At 40.6% G+C, this 22,391-nt stretch overlaps 1 protein-coding gene across 1 annotated transcript in view; it reads right to left on the bottom strand.

The window, feature by feature from the left end:
- Window positions 1–22,132, bottom strand: part of LRRC8D (leucine rich repeat containing 8 family, member D) — a 36,418-nt gene extending 14,286 nt beyond the window's left edge. Inside the window, exon 1 of the mRNA XM_010006616.1 lies at window positions 21,999–22,132. The gene's annotated coding sequence lies outside the window, so the exon portion shown is untranslated. The remainder of the gene's footprint in view (window positions 1–21,998) is intronic.
- Between the last annotated feature and the right edge of the window lie 259 nt (window positions 22,133–22,391).

Raw genomic sequence — 22,391 nt, 5'->3', positions numbered from 1 at the left:
ATTATGTTCAGATAAATCCAAATACAGTTACAGCATTCCTATATACTTAGCCGTACCCCTTCCCACTGGTTGGAAGATGATCCTATCTCAAAAAGAAGGCACTACATGTAACAGCTCTTGAAACCTACCTTTCCAGTAAAACAGAAAATGAAGCTTTCAAAGTATGTACTTCAACTCAAATAAGTAAAATAAAAATAGAGACACTTTATTCAGTCTCATCTACAGACAGATTCAACTCCTGTTCCAGCACTTACCACCTTTCTAGGATTACTACAGCCTCCCCCACACTCACAGTAACATTTCTGGCAGCCACTTTCATAGGTGCAGTCACGTACCACATCACTGACTGTCTGACTTCTACAGCCAAAGTGCAATCTGCCTAGTCCAGAGGCAGCTTTTCTTATTCTGCAGACACCCTTACCCCAGGTGCTCACCATTTGAACTTGTTCTGGCAAGTTACTGTCACTTAAAGCAGCACAACAGCCACTCCTCTGCTGCCACAGAAATAGAGTTGCCCTCTAACTGGAAGAAAAGAAAAGTCATGTTTCCTTGTCGCCATTATTTCAATACACAGCCAAACCAGGTAACCTGCACATCCTCTGACCCAGTCAGGTTCCGCAAGCCTGGGTAACCAGCAAGGCAAGCTCAGGACACAGTACTAGCATCATTACTGATGTGGGAGAAGAAGGGTCCCTTTCCTTCTGTATTATCTTCTAGCCCTTCCAGCAGCATGCCAAGATGTAAAGGAAAAACAAACAAACAAAAACAACCCAACCAAACAAAAAAACAGTCTGAGCTTGAGCAAGTACATTAACCACAGATTTCAGAGTCCTGATTCTCACTGTGTCTTTCACCAAGCACAATGCAAGACTTTCAGAAAGAAGTGCAGTTCAGCCGCCCCTTGCTGCCCTTGTGCAAAACAAGGTGGAGACTCAACATTTATCCTATGGCAAATTGTTTCTTAACACAATTACCAGCAATATTTCTATAGGCATCTGTGATGGACAGGACATCACCTACTCACATACATGAAGCAGGAACAAAGGAACAAGTGTTGCTTTTATCTTGTAACAGAGCCCAAGACTGCAGTAGAGTCGTGCTGGTGGGAGACAGAACAGCCACAGTGTTCCTCTCCCACAGGCATGCAGAGACATCCCCAGACTCCCGAGTGATAAGATGGCAAGCACCTCTCACTCAAGACTGGATAGCCTGGATGCAACCTCCAACTATCAGGGGACAGCAGGGATTACTTGATCTCTTGGTTTGCATTTCAAATTGTTGACTCAACACAAACCACAAACACAAAATGGCCACAAATTGCCCACACAGTGACCTGTATCACGTCATAGCTGAACACAAGCAATCTTTCAAACACCAGATCTATTCATAAGTTTGACTGGCACTATTTTAACAAGGATCTACTCAGGAATGTTAGGACAACTAGTCAATCAATTTATTTATATGTTCTTGTTATCTCATCTGCACACTTGGACTACTGCCTGTGCATGTGGGTGTACAGCAATAATATACATATGACTAGATTCCCATAAACCATCAGTTAAGAGTTTAGAATTTGTCACAGCCAGACCAGAACATGAACAAAACCATCCATTTAATTTATTATACAGTTTTGTAACAGCCTGTTTTTGACCAAGAATTTTGTGTGCCAAACTATGCCTCCAGTACTTTTTTTTTTTTAATGGGGAAAAATGTTATCAAGACCCGGGACTCTTTGATAGTTTTTGTTCCCTTTTAGGCTAAATAGCAATTCTAATCTCTGTTTCAAGTTCCTCAAAGGCTAATAATAAAAACCCTTTCTCTTAGATATAAAACCACCAAGCAATTTTGGATAAACAAAACTTTACTAAATTATTGCTTTAAGCCTTCAAGGGTTTCAGTTTCCCAAGAAAATATTTGCTTTGAAGTGAAGGATCATTCTCTACTCTTGTCACAAAGGCTGGGACATCCACACACAGCATCAAATGACCTTGCAAGACAGACCCGAAATAGTGACTTGAAGAAGGCAGGTGATGTGAAACTCCTGTAAATTCTTGCACATAGACACAGCCATGTCCACGTTCACAGTGATTACAAAGCCTTTGCAGAAATATCGAGGTTGGATCCTTGCTTGCCACACATAAACAGGCATGAGATGGCTGTTCTGGGTATGAAGCTGAGAAAGGGAAGAGCCAGTATAACAGCTGGCTGGCAGTCTGACATACACCGTTCTTCAGGCTTGGTGGGAAGTTGCAGCTTTGTCCCAAAATGGAGCTAAGGGCTAATTGTGCTGCTTGTTCTACATGGCAGAGCTACTGTTAGGTAAAAACATTCTTTATATGACAGACCATTATGCAATCCTACTCCTGACTCCTTAGGGGCATCCTCACTCTGTCTCATCAGGCTGTGCAAGAGATGCCACGACCTTTCACAATACATGCACTGTATGCTCTATGCTCCTTGTGCAGCACTTAGATCCTGGGTCCCAATCAGTTTTCATATTCAAACAAAAAAAAGAGTGATTTTTGGACAAAGAGCTAGACTTTGCTAGCACTTGGTGTTTATATTGCTCAAATAGTTCTATTTCCCACTCCATACCAACGTCATGCTGCATTATGCATCGTGTAATGCAGTCTCAAAAAGATTGCAGTCAAAAATTCAGTAGAATTGCATCAGATTTCATTCTGTGCAACATGGCAAAGTGTTTGAGCAAGGAAAAATTTTGAGCTTGGCCAGTTATAAAAGGAAGAACCTTTATGCCTATCATGTGGGCTCAAAGCTGGAATAAATAATCTTTTAGCTTCTACATTAGCAACACTTTGACCATAGTAAATGTCACAAAGTAAAGACATCCTAAAAAAGTTTGCAAGTATTAGCAGTGTGTTGGAATTGTTACCCAATATGTGATTATTCTGAAAGTGATTTAACAAAGGTATAATTGAAGGATATAAATTAGCAGTAAATTTTGCTATTTCCACATGGGCATACAATTCACAAATAAAACTATTACTCTGCAGTTACTGGAACTCTTCCAAAGGGATGTAGCTGAGATTTCCACATACAATTAATCTGGAGATAATGCTTCTTAGTGCTCTGCATAGACTTACTTGCTGAAGCTGGCCATATTCACTGATAGTTGCTTTGTTAAATTGAGAGAGCTTTCATACAGCTTTACTTCTGTCCCCAAAGTCCAAGGCAAAGGTAAGCAAGGAACAATCAACCACGTTATGTCATCATAGCAAACTAGTACAGTCTTCTCCAGTTCTTCCGAGATAGCTGTCGCTGTCAAAAGTCACAAACCACTACAGATCTGATCCTCCAGCTCCTAGACAAGATCTTCCTGCCAACTGTAACACCATCTCACCAACCACCCCAGGACAAACTATTTCTTCTTAGTAATTTAAGTCAGTGAAAACCCACAGGATATAAAACTATAAATTACCACAACCATGCCAAAATCCAACATGGCCAAAACATAGCAAAGAGCAGTTATTTCTCTACAGATGAAAGGGATTTCTAGTGTTTTCTTTCTTCTAATGCACAAAACCAAAATGCCAACAGCAAGTTCCTTGGTAAAAGTCCAAAGACCACTTAAAAGTCTCCATTTTCAAGATGTCTTAGACTACATAACTTATTTCATTACTCCCCCTACCCCCAATAAACACAAAATCATATTTTCACAGTTAGCAAACGATGCAATTTATTCAGTCATCACAGTCCAGAACAGACCAGTGACACTGTAAGACATCACACAAGCAATACAATAGCATGTAGTCAAGAACTACTGAAAAGTCATTTAACAAATAAAATCCACCTCATAAAAAAAAAACCCCACAGGAGTCTTCTGCTGTGTTTTAGACTCAGCATTCCAAAATACTTCGCTTTTTCTAGGACAAAGAACTTAACTTGTGTTGGAATGACTGCATGCAGGGAAAAATACAGCATTTGTACATGAACCACAATATATCACATTTATCAACTGTGCTTTTTGATGCAGCTTTTAAAAGCTAATTCATAGCATCTATGACTTTAACATTGTATTTTCCTCTATTCAAAGTTCCAGTATCCCTACTTGAAGTTTTGCCAGATTAGTGCTATATTAAGCTAGAAAGGCAGCCCAGGGAGGTAGGACTGAGCTGTTAAATTTATCCCTGCACAGAGCTTCAAAGGAAGTCCACTCACTGGTCCTATCTTTGGACCATGAATGGCATGGCCACAATATAACCATTCCTACCTACAAGGACAGAGATTGTAACATGTTCAAATTTTAAAACTCTTATTGCATTACCATTCTTCTGAGGTTCCTGTTTTAAAACTTCTCTCCCTCTCTGCAATTCCACAGATTCCTTTCCACCAAGACCCTTGGACAGGGCAAAGACATGGGTCACATGACACATGGAGCTCAGAGGTTTTTTTGAAGCATGTACATGTTTCTGTGTTGGACACAGTGACAAACAGAAGATATCTGTGCTCTTCAAGTGACAGCTCAGGAGCATACTTGAGGAAGACACTGCCTACAAGGCTAAGCAGCTACTCCCAGTGCTTGGAGACCATGAACCATTAAAGGGAAGAAGCAGTACAACAACCTTCACGGTCATTATGCCTGTACCTATAGCTCCCTGTCAATGACTTCTGTCCCTTAGCGTCTATCAGATGCAACTGTTATACACAACTAAAGTTAGGTGTGTGCCTACATGCATTTGTATGTAACCTTGGGAAGAAAAAGTAATGAAGACTGAAACATCTGTAACTCTCAATTTAAGAACAGAGAAGTTTACTCCAAAACTAATGTCAGGAGATAATTAATAAAGGAAATTGAAGACTTCTGCTTTACAAAAAAAACCAACCTGACAGGCCTTCTTCTTTCCACATCTTAAATCTCCTTGCTCCATTCCATTCCTCCCTCTACTTCTGAAGACATCAATCCTCAAATAAAGAGCCTGCATTTTCTCTGCAGATCAACTATTTAAAATACAATGAAGAGACACTGCACAAATTTGACCAATGAAAAGCTGTATGCTCAAAACCAGTTTGTTACTCTGATCCATGCATATTCTGTTTGTAGATCAGCATGTATGCTCTGCAATCAGAGGTACAATGACAAATGTTAGCATGCCAGGTGCATTCTCCTTTTATCACCTCCTCGCCTTCAGATACACACCTTCAGTGTTTTTCAGCCAGCACTCCGCTCCTTCTCATATTAAATTTAGATTGAGACCTCTGAATCACCAGTTCCTGTTGTTGAAAACAGCTAGAAATAGATGTTATAGCAAAAGAAGTTTCCTAGTAAACAAGTATAGAATAATCTGCCCATTACATTAGATCCCATTGTTACAAAATGGTTTTAAACCCTAAAATGGGAGGTTTTATAGATTTATATTAAAACTAAATAATTTAATTCTCTGAGGTGCCTAATCTCACCTAGAAGTGTATTATTTCTTACCCATAATCGTATCATGCAGCACCAAGTTCCAAAGGTTAATTGTTCACTTTAAAAAATAAAATAACATCATAAACACCTCAAAAATGTTGCTTGGAAACTCATTGCTTGTGACCCTCCCACTGCACTTAACTACATTCTACTTTTCCTTGCCACTTCAGATGCACCTTTAAGAAGAGGAACAGAAAAATCTGAGCTACTATTCTGCAAGAGAAGAACAGCACAAAGATTCCAAAACTGGTTATATGCAAGAAAGATCCATTCCAGAGAGAGGAGAGCAGAGTTCAGACAGTGCTACACACAAGCTAATCCACCCTGCAGAGAGGAATTGCTTCCTAGCATAACCAGAGTGGAAATGTACCCATGTTTCCTTGTGTGAGTCTACAAGGAACAATATGCATGTTTAGGAAACTCTTGGCAATCACTTGTGGATTCCTGTTTCTTGTGTTGCTCTCAAAATCTGTAACAGAGGACTTTATCTCAGGCCAAGAGGCACCACCCATGTATATGCTTCACATGTAAGTATACATACAAGCACTATATAGGTAGATAGATACACACATACAGTGAGAGGACAGATGGTGTTTGATTATTCAGCATATGAGGAACATCTTTTTTTACAGGTTTGTATAGTCCCATCTATGAATTACTGTAGTCAGAGGGACACCACAGACCACTATACTCAATTATTCCTGTATTTAACCCAGAGGACTGCATGTAACTGTAAGCAAAACTTTTGTTTGGGTAACACAATTCCAAAGCAGCTTTCAGCTCTGGGAACATTTTGGGTGGAATCCACCACTTTCCTTTGTCATTTATTTGTTCCAGCTCTTAATGTTCTTTTACCATTACAAATGCATGTTTTATTTCCAATTTTCTGAATCAGCTCCCAGCCATCAGTTCTGTGTTCCACCTGCTTCTGTTAGTCTTTTCGTCTCCAGTGTGCTCTCCCTCAGATGGTGCTTCCCACCAGTCAAGTCACCACATTTAGCAACAGAATTAACTTTTCAAGCTCTCCTTGTGCTACCTGAACACCACCCAATCTTCAAATATCTCCTCAGACTCTTTTCAGAACACACTCCCCTTTTCAACAGGCTGCTCATGACATCAGAATCATATACAATTCACCCTCTTTTGCCCATTGTCCCTCCTACTTATACACCCAAGCTTAAACATGTTTGCTCTACTGCAGGAAGACAGACAGGTCCAGTTGGTTACTCACTGTACCCCCAAGCAGTCTTTTTCCCAAGCTTCCATTCTGTCACTACACTGAGGTGTAACACCTGTAAACTCCATGATCTTGCACCAGACTATATTAAAATACACTTTTGATTGACACAGCTCACCAGGATACCCAAACTCCTCTGTGCAAGCTGCCCTTGCCCTCATTTACAGTGCTGCCTAGCGTGCCATGACCTGTCAGTTGTATCAGTACAAATCCTGTCCTCATCTCCAGGTAGTTGACCAAGAGGTTCAACAGAATCTGGCCTCAATCCTTAAAACAGATTTCTAGAAGCATTCCTCTTTGATAATGATTCACCATCAGTGACTAACTTTTAAACATCAGTTAGTCAGTTTTTAATTCATTTACTTTTTCAAGACCACATAGCATTAACATGTCAGGACAGGAGTCCCAAAGGGCTGTGTCAAAGTCCTAACTGGCTGCCTCTGCTGTTCCTGGGAAAGGGAACTATAGGTAGCACTTGGAAGGAGCTAGGGAGCAGAAGAGGACCACAAGGGTTGGACTGTCTCCCTGCTGCTTCATCAGAAGTCTTTTGAAGATACAGCTTTATTACATTTCATGTAGGTCCCTCTCTCAAGTAAAACTTAGGTTTCTAGCATGTCACCAAATCTGGTAGGACACATTTCCCTTGAAGTGATATAGACCAATACTAGTCTGTCTAATGTTTTATCAATAGAATATTGTGTTAACTTTTTGAATATTTTGATAAGGATTAACATCAAACTAGCTGGAATATTGTCAAATCAGTAACCTACCCTTCCCTGGTCTACACCAGCACAGTTCAAGACCTTTAATACAAAGAGTTATTAAAAACTGTCTGCAGGACTGCAGACTTTTCAGCAAGCTCTTCAATACAATGAAGTTTCTGATGTACATGTCTATCCCTAAAAGGTAATAATGCTCATTAAGATGGACTTAATTCTCTGTTTGAATGGCATTCATGGTATCACATTCTGCACCTTCGCAAATACAGAACAGTATTAACAAATATTTCTACTTTTCTTAGATGAACCATTTTATCTCCATCTAGTAAGTGGAATTATTTGTTTCCTAAAACAAATTTTTAGCTGTAGAAAATATGCAGAGTTAATTTTCAAACTTACTTCCTAACTTCTAAAGTGTGCCAATTCTCACATATCCGTTGTTCCCTTAATGACTGTATTTTGCTTTGAAATTTCTAGACGTGTCCTGAGGGCTGCTAGTGAAGTTGCTGTCTTTTTTCTTTCAAACAGAACTTCAGCTTTTGGGCTAATAAGTTTTTTCCTATTGAGATCTCTCTTTTCTATTCACATTTTTCTTCCCACAATAACATCAACTTATCTGTGATGACAGTTACGCTCTTTTGAAGCATTAAGTGTAATTTCTTTGGGGCTCCTCTCCGTTTGTCCATCCTGTAACTGGATCACACTCGATGGTCCCATGGCAACCACCAGCCTCTAGCTGAGTGACACTGAAGTCCACAGTAGCTGGCTCAGCTGAAGAGCTGAAACAAGAGCTGATCTGCAATGGGCTGGATTTTCAAGGCACCTGTGATGCCAACCGGATGTTCAGCATTTCAGAAGCAACAAATTAAAACAAGAAAGCATGAAGGGAAACAAATCTGTGTGTTTGCTGGTTAGCCACTTTGGACACCTTCAAAAGCACTTAAAAAACAAACAAACAAAACCCCCCCTGTATTAATTTCTATTCCTTGACTGTAAAGGTAAGGCATTTACCAAGTCAGCAATTCGGTGGGTCAACCAGACTGGATAACAAAAGTATTCAGGCTCCTCCTCATCAGCCTGACCCTCATCCAGGTTAATATCTTCTGCAGACTGTGAGCCATTGGCTGCTTGTTTGATGATGAACAAGGCACAACAAGCTGACCTCAGGTCTATCGCAGTGTGGCACTACCCCAGAAACTGCAGTGCTCCTCAGCAGTCTCAGCAGAAAAGAAAGGCAGTGCAAACCACATGCACTCTGACTGTAGATCCAACTTGTGCAGATAAATAATGTAAGCATATATGGTCTACCTGGATTTGCACATGCAGCCAGTTAAATTTTAATACAGAATTAGTTCTTAGCCACTAGGACCAAGTCTTTCATGGGGCAATAAAATTTACTGTATTCAGCAAGAAGAACACAACATTTGGTTTTGTAATTCGACAATAATAGGAAAAGCATTCAGAGCCTTCCAGTTTCACAACTTTAAATAAATAAATATGCTAACTATTCATACACAGTGATATGTTAAGAATCCCAGAAGCATGGTGGTCGCAGTTTACAGATGTAACTCTACAGTTCAACGTGATGGACTTTCCCACGTGGCTCCTGAAGTACATACTTGCATGCATTTAGTTAGAGTAGAAATTCCTTATGATGTTTAAGGAAGAGTCTAAATTCAGTAGCTGAAAATGAAGTAACCTAGGTTTTTGCTGTGTATCAGCCCCTGCAACTTATTTTGCACAACCAAAAATTACTAAGGAATAATACATACAGTAAATCAGTCATTGCTCATTTTATGAAAATGGCAAAATGGGAAGTAAAGTGAAATAGGGGGGAAAAGACTGTATTAGTATAACAAAAAACAAAATGGAGAACCCTACCCATACTGTCTGCAATAAATTCCCCCTAAATTAGGCAGCAAACATTCAAAACCAGCAGTCTGCAGACAGTTCAGTCTGAAGTGTACACCCTCTGTAATGGATTCCTCTGTCCCCTCCTCTCAGGCTTCAGGTAAACATAACTATGCAGGTTGCCAAAAGCCTCAGATACTAAATCGTTTGGCCTTTTTTGGCTATCCAGATTGTGCCAGTTTATCTGTTTCATACACATCTAAAAAAGCTTTGTATGGGGATAGGAAGAATCTCAGCTTGGGCTGGAAGTCCAGTATTTGCTGGGAGGGCTTGTACTCCTCCAACTTCCTTCATCCTCCTCACCATCAGCTTAGAAAATCTTACAAGAAATCAGCAGCTTTACCCACCTAAGTAGTGCATTCGATTCACTATAAAAGATTAAATATGTGAACCAAAAGTTTCTACTGAAGCTCTCAGTCATCATGCAGTTAATGACAGCTTTAAGATGCCTTAAGAGTGTTTCAAAGTTCTACTGCAAAGACTAAAGTCAGTTCACATTCTTCTCATAATTTCAGCTTAAGGTTAGCAGAGTCTGAAGGAGTTGCTTGAAAATTAAATTCAGATGAAAATACAGAGTTACTTTAAAATACAAGTGCCTCCTAATAATCTGCATTCACATAAACCCTTCCAATCTTTAAGAACACCCTTCTGATATAACTTAAACCACCTCAAGGCTTTGTCTGCCTAAGGCACTTGGGAATACTTCTTAAGAGACAAAAACCACACAAATTAAGAAACCAAGTGATTAAACTGCTTGAGACTCTCTTCAGACACTCTTTTGCAGAAACAGTGACTCCCAATTATTCTGCCTCAGATGTAGGGTAGTTGAAGCTATTCTCTTCAAATTCACACCTTCAGCTGACTTGGATAATTTCTCAATGACATGTGTAGACAAGCTGTTAACTCCAGAACCACACAGAATTTACTCAGGAGTAACTGTCCAAAACATCTCCCTTGGGAGACAGGCACAGACAATACAACACATCAGGATGCTGGTTCAATGCTAAACCATCCTAGGAAGAATGTAAGAAACCACACAATCAGAAAGGCTTAAATTTTGGTAAATAAATTAATGACTGTGTATTTGCCAGGTTTTAGGGAAACATTTCCAACAGGCACCTAGCTAGCTTTAGTTTGAAAAGCCTCTTATTCTGACACAATTTTCTAAGACTCTTCTCCATGCCTTCCTTCCCCCATTCTTACCCTTTCTCTGCAAGCTGCACCCCTCAGCTGCTGTTCCCCAAAGCCCAGCCAGCCACCCCAACAGCTGACACGCTGGGCACAATCCAACACCAGACGAGATGGCCCTTTGTTGTAAGATTTCAAGCAGCACCTGAATACAACCACAGCAGCTGGGAACAGGAATTGCCGGTTCAGATCCAGCAGAGAGGTGCCTTGATTTCAGATGCTCCCTCCCCCACAGCTAGACTCTCATTATTTTTTCCTGGGGATACATTTTCAGATCCGAGCCACGGCCTGCTGCAGATACAGATCAGCTTTGCTCATCCCACAGCTCTGTCACTGACAAAAAATAGCTCTGGAGGGAGAGGAGGAGGTTTTCTGCCGTTTTCTTCTCCAGTCCTCTCTAGCAGTTTCCTGTCCTCTCATTCCAGCTTTTTTACTTTGCAATAAAAGAGAAGCCATTTTTTTCGTGTTCATGGGCTTGACTTCAGACTAACTTTTCTTACTGTATGGTGCAAGTAAATCCCCAGATTTGCCTTTAAAACAAATATAATGGTAGCCACAGTGTCCCAACAGCATCCTCAGCAACATGATCACCAGGCTTGTCATGGAAGAGCTTAAAGAAGGGGACATCTTGTTTCTCACTGAAGGTAGCCCAGAGAAGCAGATGGAGCCAAACAGTGGTCTGGACAAATGCTTCTACTGGGCACCACTGATACTCCACAGGGTTCAAAGCAACCACAGGACAGGGACATTTTCCTAGACAGGATCAAAAATAGATCGTTTTAAGATGGCTGGAAAGCATGCAATGCACTATTCATCAGTTTTTGCATAAACAGTAGCTTTATTCTTCCTGAAATGTTCATCGACATTTGATCCTGTTATGAACAATTCTGAGGCCTCCCCCACAGAGCATCTAAGCTGCATCACATTAAAGCTGTTCCTTTCTCCTTGCCTCTAGCGTATTCCTAACATGTAAACAACTCTGCTGTGCACACAAGCAAAGGCACAGCTAGCTAGTGAAAGCTGCAGCACTATGGGCACCACAGGAATCCATCCAATCCTAATAACCTATTATTTTCACAGGGCACTGTATTTATTAACTAGAAGCCAACTGCTATTAATGCAAATGTACATATGAAAAACGACCTCATTAGAAAAGCTGAAAGGATATTAAAGTATTCTTTTTCATGGTCACGGGCTTTCTTACCCCCCATAACCCGAACATACAAGATAAGTCAGTTTGAACGATGGAAGAATTGTGACAAGACTAGGAGAAAGACAAGCATCAGAAAAATCACAGCAGGCTTACACTGTCTGAGGATTTCTCAGCAGATGTGACACCATGACAAGTAACATTCTTACAGCCAAGCCTGAAAACCTATAGTGACTATTTCCAGTTTGGCTTAAAAAAAAAAAACAAACAGAAAACTAAATTATTTCATTTCTCACCTATTCAGAAGTGTAGTAATTAGAAAGAGATACACTATTATAAAAATTCCCAAAAGTTTAATGCAAAAGCATTGCCTAGCCCACATATTTTGTGTATGTTAACTCTTACTTTACAGGCTCTGGACCAAAGATACAAAGCAAGCTGCTCTGGTGAGCTCTGCTCCTCCGGGCAAGTTTCAACAGCCAGATCCACCCACTCTGCCATAGAATCCCCCAACAGCACCATTGCTCAACCCACAAATCTCTCTCCACAGTTTGTAAGTAGTTTTCTAAGTAGGAAAAACTAAGGTCTGGAGGAAAAACAGGGCATCTCTGACCCCTCTCTCATCCGTACAGAGGTTCTACAGTGATCCCACAGGAAAAGCATATGTAACTGCAGCTACTTCTGTTTAGGGCCTTCTCTGCATTACAAGGTTTCCAATGGCAGGAATTAAGAGCAAAGTAGCCCTGGAATTGTGACCTGAATACAGCTGTGCTGCCATGCTCTAACACCAGGACCTAGACCAGGCCAGGGTGCCTTGATGTTTCCTCCTGACCAGCGCAGCTGCACAATTTTTTGGCTCTTCAAAACAGAGCTCAGTGATTTCTTGCTGTCCTTCTGTCCGCACCTACTCTGCAAACTGGAGCAAATCAGTCATGTGTCAACACCCACTAACTTCCTTTGGCTTACTTCACACACATTCAAAAATGTCAGACTACAAATTCCAGACTCTGCTTCATCCTTCCACAATGCAAACTATCACCCTAGTCACACATATCCTTATCCCCTCTTTCTTCTTGTCAAATTCCACTGCCCATACTGCCACCAGAGCAAGTTTTATCTACTTGAGGCCATGAAATAATCCACTTCTTCCCAGCAACCCACAAGAACAAACTGCTCCCCTGTCCTATGCTTACTACAAACCAGCAGGTGAACACCCACTCAATCCAGCACGTGACATTTACCCAAGGAGGTTCTACTGGAGTCAAACAAGCATTCAAGGAGGTCTAATTCTAGAAACAAAATTGCATACTCTTCCCTGCAGCTAGAATTTCTTCATCATCGTCACACTTCCACTTTCAATATTTTAAACACAAAATAAAAGGGGGGGGGGGAAAAGCCTTCCTCTTTCGTATTTTGTGCCATGGCAAATGGTTGTTTATTACAAACAACCTCTTTTTAAAAAACTAACTGGAGTCTCACTACAATGCAGTCCTTGCACATCAGTACTGCACACTCTTTTTCCATTCTAAAACTCCTATTCATGGTAAGTCTGCACCACATGACAGATATAAAGAATTTATAAAGCAGTGCAATTAAATCTTAACTTCTGACTAAGGTAAATTAAAGTTCATGGTCAAAGCAGGCCAAAGTGTATCACTATCTGCAAGCTGGAAAATTTAGACAACTCTTCATGGACTCAGGCCTTGAAAAGTGCAAGGTTCAGCTGCTGCACCCCATGCAGCTGACAAAATGCAATGTCACAAACACCAACACCAGAAGGTTGTAGCTACGTTTCAATGCCAAACACCTGACAGCCATCCCTTTTTAAAGAAGCCTGATCAGAAGACTATAACCTAGCCATATTTCAGGATTTAATGACTGTGAGGACCATTGAAATGAAAATGTGATGCATTTTAGGTTTAAATTAGGAGTAATAACAGCTCAAGTTAAAATTATTATGCATTTTCATTCACCTTTCAAGCTTATAAATAAAAATTAAAGAAAGGTTTGAGAATGGAGTTTCTGTACCCTGTCAGCAAACAAATGCCTTGACATACGTTCACTATACATTAAACACTCAAGATTCAGTACCAAAAGTGCCCAGGACTACACATCACATATACTGGGTTTTGTCTTTTTATACCTTTTCTAGGATCAGAACCACGACTGACCTACCTCCCAAGACAGGAGCACTCCGAGGATATCAATTTACATCTTAAAGGATTTCAAAAGGTTGCTGAAGCTTTCATGCCTTTCATTAATTTGTTTTGACTGACACTTCATCTTTGGCTTACTGCAGTTGAAAAACTTCTCAAATAGAAGTTATTTATGCCAATTTAACTGAATTCAAAGGGCCAGGTTTGAGTCATCCTTTCAGGGTCATGCTGCAGTCTGCAGCATTCTCCACTTCTATCCCAGTACAGAGGCAAGAAGGCATCATGGACCTGGGGTTTCCTGTTAAACGGCTCAAACACGAACCTGTAGAAATATAAAGCATTGACAGACAAATGTCTCTTGAGGAAAAGCAAATGAATCTGTATGCAAGAGCACACAAACTCTGAAAAACTGGAATACGTTTACCCATGAAGTACCTACTGTATCAGTGCAATTCAAAACTGTTATGAAGCACATATAATTAACCCTAACACTCACATCAAAATAATGGGCACATTTGGCTGTTTCAAAGTGCTGTAACCTCACCAAAACACTCCAACCAAGTTTGACATTTATATCTCTATAAATAAGGTGCTGCTTTTGCTTACATTTGCAGTTCAGGGAAAGACAGCAAAACAAACATGTCCATAGCACACAAATGCTAAACCACATGTGGGAATCTGATGATCATTTGAATGGCTGAAAGCTGGCACATGGAGGAAAGGGCTCCTTGGGTTTAAATTAATTATTAATCAATCTTTTCAGCCATCAAACCCCTGCAATGACTCATCCACTTTCTTTACCAAAGTCTAAATTGTTATGATTGTAATTCCACTGGAACATTACACTCCTGTGTGCAATACTTAACTCTGCACATAAGAAAGGATTTTAGCAGGTTCATTCCTCTCTCCCTCAAAAAGACCATGTTTTTATTGAACTTGAGAAGAAATTTTAAAAAATGTAAGGCAAAACAGTATTTATAATTCTAAATTGAGAGAAACAAGAGAAGAAAAAGTCCATCTAAGTTATTCGTAGCAGAGAGAATTCACATTAGAAATCCTCAGTCATGCCATTAAATGGTCCAATTATCTTACATTCATACAAACAGTCCCTAATGTCTGTAAAGGAATTTAGTTTCATAGAAACGTGGCTTGATAGGAGTTGCATTTTAAGCTTACAAAATGAAGCATCTGATCCTATACCTCACATCCATGTAAACCTCTTGCCAGAATTAAACAGCTATATTAAATAAACTAAGTTGCAAGACTGGAGCTCAGTTGGTGATACCGATGTACAGAACTTGCTCTTTTCCTGCACTAAAATTATATCAGAACATTACAGCATATTTGCATATCTCCCACACATGCTATTTCTTGCCAGCAGCAACAAGAAGACGATATCAAGCCTTTGAAAATGTACCAGACAGAGATAGAACTGAAGGGTGGAGTTTCCTGCAGCAACACCCAGGCTGAAGTCCAGCAGCTCCCAGGGAAGGTGCTACATTTCTACCAGCCTGATGCCTTCGTATCAGGCTCCCACTTATTAGTGTCAAATGTGAAACTCCACCCAGGAAACAAAAAGCTTCCCATTGTTTCTCCTCTTTTCACAGCCTCCTGGCTAGTATCAGGAAAAGTATAGGGAATGGAAAAATGCAGAACCACATGAAAGGAAGGCAAACCCTGCTTACAAAATAGCAGTGAGTCAGCTCCTGAGGACTGGTCTATGACTGCTCTGAAAACAAGATGCACATTCCTTATGTGCCCTCTGGTTGTGCAGAATGAAAACAAACCCATCCTCTAAATACACTTTGAAAAAAGGTGTAAAGAAACAACAGTTACACTGTTTAACCCGTTCAAACTTCAAAAAACATTTTCAGCCAGTGCTGATCCACACAGCCATTTAACCCTATGCACATCTATCCATTAGTATGGATTAGTATGGGTATTTAATAAGCAAGAAACACTCCTATCCTTGGCCTCAGATCAATCAGAAACAGCTTATCTTGGGGATATGTCCAACTCTGAAAGGTCATTTAGTTATTTTTAAGAGAATCTCTTTCTAAAGTGCCATGACCCTTTAGCCTGCCTAGTTCCATCATGTGTGATCAGACTATTCAGAAAGTCAAGAATAAACTCCAAGGCCTTTTGTGACAAGCTGTGAAACTCAGCCATTTAATAAGGAACACTAAGTAACGTGGATACTTTGAGCATTTATTTGGAGAACACAACTAAATTTGTCCTCTTTTACAAGTCAAAGATAGCTGTCAAGTTTTCATAACTTGTCTCCTCCTTAACAAGTGCCCTTGGATGCAAGCAGCTCTCCTTGATCACATCACAGCTCTTTTTGTTTTTGTTTAAGAACTATCTGGGGACTTTTTGGTCTTCTGCTCTTTTTTGTTGTTTTCAGATGTTAGTGGTGGCTGGGGCTTTTCCTGGGTTATTAACTATTTCTGGAAATAAAATTAAATATATATTTTATATATATATTTTCAAAGAATTACCACAGCACACACGCAGGAAAAAAAAACAGATCAAATAAGTCAGCTCTATCAACATTACTGAGAAATAATAAAACAAAGTGCTGGCTACTAAATACCATGCTGGCATATACTGAATGGAAACACCCTATAAAGCCCCTCCCAATAGAACAGAAACCTTGAAACTGGCTCATCTCAGGGAAAGGATTAAAGGTTGTTTTTTCAGGTGTTGTTCTTGCACACTGAATCCCTCTGCCAGACATTGCTGTTTAACGTTGCTAAACACACTGCAGAAGTACCTAAATATATCAATTAGATTAGGGCCTCAGCATGCAAGGTAGAGAATATATTCATAATACTTGACAGCTCTTGCCTCATCATATTTTTCTATTTCAAGTGTTTGTCTTCCTTCTGCTGCAGCTATGTGATCAACCCACGCAAGCATAAGAAACTCAATGACACTGCAAAAAAATGTACCCAAGTTCCACCAACAATGTAACTGCTCTCCAACATACAAAAAATCCCAGAACTCTACCCCTCATTAGGATATTACATGTAAGGATCTAGCTAAATGCCAAAGCAAAGCAGTTTTGGGGCTCTTTAGGTTGGTATAGTTCCAGCTATTATAACAAAGACAGAAGTGGCTGTTGAAATAAGCTTTGGTAAATGTTTATGGGTGACAGCTCCAATTCTCCTTTTGCCATCCCCTACAACCTAAACATACTCTTTTAGTGAAAGAAAGGGTTTCTCAATTGTTGCCTTCAGACCAAACCCTGGCTGAGACAGAGCAGAGGTGCAAACCCAAAACAAACAAAAAAATTTTACATGAGCTGTAAGAGGGAATCCACAGAGTGCTAAAAAATACATTTGCATGTCTTAAATTAGCTGCACTGAAGATGGGCAAATACAACATAAATCTGAAATGCTTAATGAGATGATGGAGTTCTTGGCAACTTGATTATTTTGCCAAGCTAACAGTCAGTTGATTGTCTCGGTCTAAATACACATACCAGAATAGCACAAGCCAGAGGAGTGGAACAACACTATCACATAACATTACCCATGCTTTTTGCTCCACACTGCTGTCTCACACCTGCTTGCTGTACCACCACTCACCTCTGCCTTCCCAAACTCACCCACATCCTGCAGAGCTATCCCAGAGCTCCCCATCCCATTCCCTCAGCTGAAAAGAAAATACTGGCATTACTGTGGATTCTGACTGTAAGTTACCACCAACCAGCTGCTACCCAGGGACTAGGGAGGACACAGACAGGAAAGAACAGCCATTACTCATCAACCAAAAAGTGGTAAATTGACTTGGGACTGTCTAGCTCTAGCACTACCCATTGCTTCTTGCATCTAAATAATGTCCCATGCACGCAACAGCCCTTTTTCCCCAGTCCTCCCTCCCCATCTCTCCACACCACAGCAATGTCTGCTGCCCCCAACATCAGCACTACCAACATCCTAGCCGGGGATCATGGGAGACAGCGAGTCACAACCTGCCAAAAGACATGGCATGCAGGGCTGACAGATCCTGCTGCTAACTACAGCTGGACCCTAGACTGTAGTTCTGGTGCAAGACACAATCTGCTGGGTTTTTGGGAGTGGAGCAGTGGGATATAGTGGTGGTTGAGCTTTGCCTCTAAAGACTCAAACCACCATGCTTCCTCCATAGAAAAGATTGAAAACAAAAAACCTGGGCAATGTTCTCCTTAACTACTACAGGTTTTCAAATCAACACTGATTCCAGTAGGAAACAGGTCTATACACATGATAACATGCAACACAACATCACTCGGCTGATGGTTTAAGGGAGCACTCTATGTTCTGACCCTGCTCAGATTTTTCTCTGCTGTAGGAAGTTTGCTGACACACGACTGCTGTCTCCCTCCTCCCCCTTGCTGCAGTCGGTATCACTGCTGGTGACAGGCTCATAGAAGAAGCCGGCTGGAAGCAGCTGAGCTCACAGACACGTGGCTGCAGGGACCAGCTTCTGCTATCAGTAATGGTCAGTAAAGTCTCACATCTAGGCAAAGAAATAAAGGAGCAACAAACATGGAAATCCACCAAAGCAGGGCTATTTTCCAGCCTGCATATCCAACATTAACATTGAAAATTCTGCTGGGAAGACAGGAAGAAAGACAAGAGAACCCCACATGAAAACTTTTTAACACTGGAACAAGGTGCACAGAAATAATTTTCACTGCAAGAAGTAGTCAAAATGGCATCTACATCTCACGAGACCCCACCTGGACTACTCTGTCCAGTTCTGTAGGCCCCAAGCTAAGGAGGGCACAGAGCTGTCAGAGCAAATCCAGAGCAGGGCCATGAAGATGCTCAGGGGTCTGGACTACATCTCCTTTTAAGACAGGCTGAGAGAGCTGGAGTTGTTCAGCCTGAAGAGAAGGTTCCAGGAAGACTTTATAACGGCCTTCCACTGACTGAGGGGGGCCTAAAGGAAAGCTGGGGAACACACCTCAGTATTCAGTCCCTCTGCAGTTGAACCTCCAGGAAAGTCTGCCATTTGCAACATGTCTGGAACCAGCACACTCCCCCCGAGAGGCTAGAGGACGCTTCAAAACACACAGCTCTTCAGGATATCCATCGTCTGTCTGCCCTTTGGTAGCCATTGTAAAAAATTCATTTTGACTTTGTCAGAAATTGATTCTGTTTTCATAAGTGAGCTGCTCCCAGTCTCACCCTCTGCCTTTGCCACAAGCTCACACCACTCAAACACATGACACGCAAATGTCCATCAGCACAAGTTACACCCAGCACTCACTCCATGTCACCTCCTAAAGTTGTTTGTTATCAACACACTTCTGTAATTAACTTACAAAGAGAGCTGATGCATAGCAAGTAAATCCATCAGATTTGCCTACCTGTGGAGAACAAGCACTGTCTTACACTGCACAGAAGGGTTACGTGCCAAAACGCCAGTAAAGAGGGAGACAAGAAATGAAAGAAAATAACCAAGCAAATCCACCCTTCCTTGGGTCCTTTCACTCCTACTTCCAGAAGAAGGTTAGCATTGCCACTTTTTACATGTGTATAGTAAACAAACAGCTTATACAGACAAGTTGTTCTTAAATTGAAAGCACATCAGTGTAACATGATCTAAAACAAACCAGCTATGTTTGAGGATATCACTATTTCCCCTGGCACTTCTGGATTCTGCAGCTGCAGAAATTCCTCTCAAAAAAAAATAAATCAAAAGAGCTTAAAGCTTATGGTCCCACAAAAGAGGTTTCCAGACAAAAATATATTATATATAAACATACACATTCCATCACAGTAACCAGACTAGAACACTTGCATAGGAAAGCCCAAAGCCACACTAACATTTTGCTGATTTAGCCACAGCAGCTTTTTTTCTTCTTCATCTTTTCTTGCTTCCTAACTATGCCAGCAAAAACCTTACTGCAGAAGCCCTTCTAGTGGCTGTGAAATTCTTCTGCCTGCATAAAATGCTCTTTTCATAGCAACCAGTTTTAGGAACACCAGGAAAACTCCTCTTGTAGCCAGAGGGTCACCTCAGGAGGAAGCAACAAAACTGGGTAATGGAAACGTGCACACAGAAGAGGTGAAGGCAGAGGATAGCACTGTATCAGTCAAGCTTGTGTCAACAGAAAAAGGGAGAAAGCAGCAAGTGCCACCACACTGGGTTTGTGACCAGAAACTAAACTGCAAAGTCACATTCCTACTAGAAGTAACAGTAGCAAAATTCTGCATGCAGGTCAGACTGACCAACTTTACTTTGACAGACATGGCATTTCATTTTCTATTTGTATTTTTGTGTCATGTTTTGTGTATAATGAGTATATATACTCAGACTGTATACTTCATATATAAAAAGTATACCTCTTGAGAAACAGACTGCCTGAAAACATAAGTGAAAGCCATTCCATTTATGTCAAGTAGATACTAATCCTGTTCCCCCCCCAAGAGATGATTAAGTGTCAGCTGGGTTAGCTGGTTTCACTACTGGCAAGATCACTATTGCCATTTCTTTGCTAAAACCTATCTCACAACTCCAAAGCATCTGTAAAGCCATCCATGTATTTCCCCATCCACAAGTAAACAACCTCTCCACTCTTCCTAATGAGCATCCTTATTATGCAGACTGATCCCAAATACATGAAAATTACTCAATATTAAGAATAGGTAAGTATGGGTTAGAAAAAAATCAAAACTGTTTAAAACAGATTCAGTATAGTTATAAAAACTGCCATGTGATTCTACTGAAATTTACATCTTCTCTGTCCCCTTTGTTTTTTTAAACCCAGATCTGCTGCAGGTTATCCAGCCTGCCACATCACATCAACACAGAGACCAGTAAGGCATGGCTGCAGAATTTAGGTCAACTTGTCTGTGGAGTACATAGGTCTCGCACGCAGCCATTAATTTCCTAGTAATGCTTCAATAATCCTTCTTCACCGTGCTATGCAGCTATTTTACTAGTAGCTGCTAGCTTTCCTACAACTTCCCAACAAAGACTCTCCACAGGAGGGATGTTTGCAGGCAACTGAACCACTCTTTCTTCCTTGGGAAGCAGGAAGCTGGTTGTTGAATCAAATAAATGCTGAATCTTATTTTCCAAGACAGAACAGTGAAGAATTGCCAATGCATGATAGAAAATTACTTCCCTTTTGTGGCAATAACCAGAGCTGGAAATTACCCCTAGAACATTAGATGATCTGTTAAGAAAATTAATCCTAAACAAAACCCCACTGTTACCACCAGGGTCAACAAATAAAAAATTACATCCAAACATGGCTAAGAAATTCAGGCAGGCTAAGGGACAGAAATGTATTTCTGGAGAAAAAGCATCACTTGAGCTGAAAACCACTGTGCCTCTTCAAAGAATGCTTTCCTCTAGAAGTGAATTGTGGGCCACTGCCATCCCAAGCATTGTGTGAGCACAAGTAGTAGCCCTGTTCTCAAAGAATCTCTAAAGACACATAAAAATATGCTAAGTCTTTTTAGAACATGGTCCTTGGAGCAGTCGTTTCACATAAACTGGAAAGTACAGTTATGTAAGAAAAAAAATAAAAATCAAATACAATAAACCTAAACCTTGAATTTCTCTTGATTGTCTTCACACAGTAAGATTAAGCTAATGAAGCCTTCTTAAATGACAATTTGAAGGTTGCAAATGCAAGAATAAATACCAGTTTTCAGGAGTGGTTATGTGAATCTCAACAAGTAAAAACACAGCTAGCAACTGACTGTTGGTTTTGTCTTAAAACCCAGCAGTCTGCTACCTTTCTACACTCTGTGACTGCTGCATAACATTGTGCTCCTTGAGAACTGGTACTTACATCTTCCTATTAGGAAGAAAAAATAAATCTGAGGAAAAACTCTTTCCTCAAGGCATCATATTGCTCTTCAACATTCAAATATTTGTTAAGAGTATTCCTAGTCCATTCTTCTCAACTCACACAGAGCCTGGATACAGGTATTGGCAAACACCTACTGAGCTGTACTGCACATTAGATGTGTAAATCAAATATCCCACAAAATGCTCAGTTGGGTCTATGTAGTCAGACCTACTACAGAACTCAAGCATGCAACAGGCACCCATACCAGCCACACAGATGATGTGGTGGTTACTAGGGCCACTGTCATATCACACATTGGCAAGACTTTTTAAGGAACAGAACTCTATTTTTATAACTAATTATCAACTTTAGCTCAGCATCATACAATTGTTCCCTTTTCCAGCTCAGTACCTGATCAACCTGTGCTTCTCCTCCTCCTTCCTCCGGCTTCAGCTGGGCTGAGCTCTGGCTCCAGGAGGCTCCGGTGACAGGAATACCAAGCCAGGCGCTGATGGTCACTTCCTCATTTTGACAAGCACCATAGACTCTTCCTGTATTTAAAAAAAAAAAAAAAAAAAAGATTCTGTGAATCAAAGTGGTGGAATAAGGAGTTGATGCTAGTGTGGTATCAGAGAAACATCGCTCTGCGACACAGAAGCAAAATATGTCACCCTTTTGCCATTGGTGCCTGATCTCTGAGATGAGCACATCCTTACTAGGTAATTTCAAAAATACTCTAAATGAGATGCCCTGTTCTTGAAGAATGAAGATCCCTCAAACTAGCAATGTCCTACTCCTCACATA

This window comes from Chaetura pelagica, unplaced genomic scaffold (assembly GCF_000747805.2).
Source record: "Chaetura pelagica isolate M959 unplaced genomic scaffold, ChaPel_1.0 scaffold69, whole genome shotgun sequence".
Taxonomy (NCBI): domain Eukaryota; kingdom Metazoa; phylum Chordata; class Aves; order Apodiformes; family Apodidae; genus Chaetura; species Chaetura pelagica.
Note: the sequence above shows the minus strand (reverse complement) of the source record. Positions and strands in the feature narration are given on the sequence as shown.